The sequence below is a fragment of the Octopus bimaculoides genome, chromosome 3 (assembly GCF_001194135.2).
Source record: "Octopus bimaculoides isolate UCB-OBI-ISO-001 chromosome 3, ASM119413v2, whole genome shotgun sequence".
NCBI classification, from domain to species: domain Eukaryota; kingdom Metazoa; phylum Mollusca; class Cephalopoda; order Octopoda; family Octopodidae; genus Octopus; species Octopus bimaculoides.
Genome location: NC_068983.1, coordinates 2802431 through 2806299, shown reverse-complemented (window position 1 = coordinate 2806299; position 3869 = coordinate 2802431). Strand labels below are relative to the sequence as shown.

Below are 3869 nucleotides of genomic sequence, written 5' to 3'. Positions count from 1 at the left end.
CCTGTTGCGCCTCCGCCACCCGGGCCTCTCGTGCGGCTCCAACACCTTCGTTTCTTAGAGCACGCATCCTAGCCCTGATAGATAGATAGATAGATAGATAGATAGATAGATATAGATAGATAGATAGATAGATAGATAGATAGATAGATAGATAGATAGATAGATAGATAAATAGATAGAGATAGATAGATAGATAGATAGATAGATAGATAGATAGATAGGTATTATATAGTTAAGAACGATTTCACATTCTGAAATGTCAGGTAGACAAGATAGATTAACCACCCTGAAGCGATAAGCTCAATAATCAGTCATCGATATTTTGTCATCATTTACAACATCTATGAATACGAAAAGTCTCTCCTAATTACTGGTAATTCCACCGATTTACTGGGTTAATCACTGATTAAAACTAAATTCATTCTCGTATCTTGACTCTCGACCAGACAACATCCACAGCAGAAATACATTTATTTGCCTTGGTTTGCTTATCTATATTGCAATGTTTGCATCGAGATGAGCAACAAAATAAAGAAAAAAAAAACTGTTGGAAATAATCACTTTAGGGGTTCACAAATAGCCCCTATTAATCTACATATTCATGGGATTGTTTATAATTTGTTTAAAAATTTAAGGACTTGTTAGTCCTCAATGGAATCTTAAAGCTCAGAGGGCAGTTACTTGGTTTCCATGGCGTATAAATGACCGAAGCCCTAGCATTCCTTCTCAACGAGACACAAGTCCATCGAACGGTTACACATTTACAAGTGAGGGGACAGAAACAACAGGGTATGAAATGTTTCGCTCCAGAACACAACACGTCGTTCAGTCTGGCGAGCGAAACTACGACCATGAGCGTAACACCCTAAGCATTAAGTCACTTAAGGATTTGTAAATGTCTTCACCTTATTTGAAGTCTTCTGGTTCCTGTACAAACTTTTCCAAAGAACCTCGGTGAAGATCTACAAGAAATGATTTTTGTGGGCATAAAAAAGACGAGATAAAGGTTAGAGACCACCACTTTTGAAGTTTGAATCACATATCGGAAACCCAATTGATTTGAGTGTTATATAGAACCATGTGGTTTGCGCTTGGTCTCTCATTGGAATTGGCTGAACCTACCACCCATACACCCACCACACACATAGAGCCATGTTCTCTCAGAAGCATATACACAAATGCAACAATAGATTTATACACACACAAACACACACACACAGACAAATCAGAAATACGCAAACTTATAACCTTCCTTCGTGGCTGATGGTGAACGTGGTTGAATGTAAACAAGAAAGTAGAGATTTACTTAATGTGAACTGTGTAGAGTTGTTATTAAACCGGACAACAGGAGGAGAGATAACATAACCAGAACGACTGAGAAGTGGAAGTAAGGAGGTAGAGAATCTTGTAGCAAATTTGACACTGGGTAAGTGCCGCCCAGTTTGTAGTGAGGAGGTGGAGGTCACTTTCTCCTAACGTTGTAAATTTTGCTCCCCACTCACGAAGTATTACAGCAATCAGTGAAACAGTGGGGAGACTTCCTATTGGTGAATTTATATTGTTGGGAGCAGTGAAGGCGCATAGTTTAGTAGTCAATAATTCGGCTGACGACTGCAAGGTGAGATCGATTTCCGACTGGGTGTTGTTTCCTTGCGTAAGACACTTAATTTCACGTTGCTCCAGTCCCCTCAGCTGGCAAAAATGAATTGTACTTGTGTTTCAAAGGGCCAGCCTCGCCACATTCCGTGTCACGCTGAATTTTTCTGAGAACTACGTTAAGAGGACTTGTGTCCATGGAGTACTCATTCATTTTCAGGTTCATTTCACGAGCAGCATGTTCCGTTGATCGGATCAACTGGAGAGCATTGTCGTAGACGATGGAGAGCCAGGCTGCGGAGGAGCAGGCTCTGACCTAACTTTTTTCTAATGGGTTAGTGGGGGAAAAACCCATCTGCTGTCAGGGATAGATAGCAGGACAAAACTGGTGGAGTACTGACCAGTAGGAAGATATGAAGGGCCACAGTGTTTGATAAATGGGGTTGGCGTTGTGCAGTAAATAAATGTGCCGTGGGTTGTCGTGATAAGGTAATAAATTGGTAGTTATGATGTGGTATGTGTGTATGTGTGTGTGTGACTGTATACGTGTACCCCGCCACCGCTTCATAACCGGTGTTGGTTTGTTTACGTCTCGTAACAGCAGCAAAGGAACCCGAAAAAATAAGTAGCAGAAATACTCGGGTCGATTCATTCGACTAAAGATTTTTCAAGGCTGTACTCCAGCATGGTCGCAGTCTAATGCCTGAAACAAGCGACAAGGAAAAGATATCGTCTGCTGATAAAGAATTGTAAATATTCAACGTTTAATTTAATTTATTCTGAACTGTATTCTTGTTTTTTTTTTCGTAGGAAAACCAGAGAATTACATCTGGTGACCACTTGCTACTGGCCACTGGCTGCGACTTGCGTACCCTTTCAGGACGTCCTCGAAGATATGTATTAGGTTTGTGGCCCTTGACTTTCTTTCAACCAAATTGCTTCCTCTTCAGTTTTTACCAATAATAAAAGGGAAGAATATTCGCTGCAAATTTAAATATCGTGGAGGGTCCCGCTTGAACGATAACCCTGTAGCTGGAGCCATAGTACTAAGCCAGTTTGTCTGTGACTCTGATGTCTAGAATTACTGATATGGAATTACTTGGAATTACTGTGTGGTATCTTAGGCAAGTGCCGTTTTCTATAGTCTTGGGTCGACCTCCTGCTTGTGAGCAAATTGGGTTGTCAGAGACCGTCAGTTTAATTGCAGAACCATAATTTAAAAGATCTCGCTTTGCTACTCACTGTGTCACGCTAGTTGTATCTGAGAATCCCATTAAGGGTCCACATATCTGTGGAATACTCAGCCATTTATATGTTGATTCAGAAGCAGGGAATTCTATCAACCGAATAATTGAATCTTCGTCGTCCAACAGCATCTGGGATTGTTAAATCATTCCTGTTTTGTTTCGATCTAAAACTTCCCCTAATTAAGGTGGCCCTATGCCGATACATTTCCAATGCTACACCACCAGAGGGACAGCTCCTATTAAGAGTTACTAGGGGATTGAAATGACAGCCAAATGTCCCCCAAAATCACAGTTGAACATCGTAAAAGAGACAAATTGGACAGGGTGGTTCTGACTTCCAAATACATAGGGAAGAAACTGCGACGGTCACTGTTGGAATGCCTTTAATTATAGGCTTTCGTGATCAAAGTTGACGTGGACTTAAACAACAACAACAGCAACAACAACAACAACAACAACAACAACAACAACTACAACAACAACAACAACAACAACAACTTCCCGTCCATCACTTATCTGACTCAAAATACATACACATGCGCTGTGAATTACAATGCCGAATTGTACCAATGCACACATATCTACATATACGCACATACAGGCACATTTGTATATATTTTACAAACACACACATATATTTATATACATACATATATACATACATACATATATATGAGGTACACACACACGTACCCATACACATACGCTCACACACACACACGCACACAAGTTATGTACATCTGATGTCACTTTCAATTTATCAAATAGGTTGGCATATGTTATTGTTAGTTTTTGATATCTTTTCTCGTTGTTATATGCAGCAGGACACCGCCTTCCAGGCAATTGTCACCGAGCATTTATAAGATATGTGTTTGTATGCCGTGTTATAGTGCACGTAGGTTAGCTTTGTCAGGCGTGTACTTGCCTAGCTATTGAAGGTAGATAGTTAAGGATTAGTGAAATACGAAAGAGCGAGAGAGAGAGAGAGAGAGAGAGAGAGAGAGAGAGAGAGAGAGAGAGAGAGAG

The 3869-nt window shown here is 40.5% G+C and overlaps 1 protein-coding gene across 1 annotated transcript in view; it reads left to right on the top strand.

The window, feature by feature from the left end:
* Window positions 1-2404: 2404 nt before the first annotated feature.
* Window positions 2405-3869, top strand: part of LOC106867636 (sialin) — a 36670-nt gene continuing 35205 nt past the window's right edge. The window contains exon 1 of the mRNA XM_052966695.1: window positions 2405-2500. The gene's annotated coding sequence lies outside the window, so the exon portion shown is untranslated. The remainder of the gene's footprint in view (window positions 2501-3869) is intronic.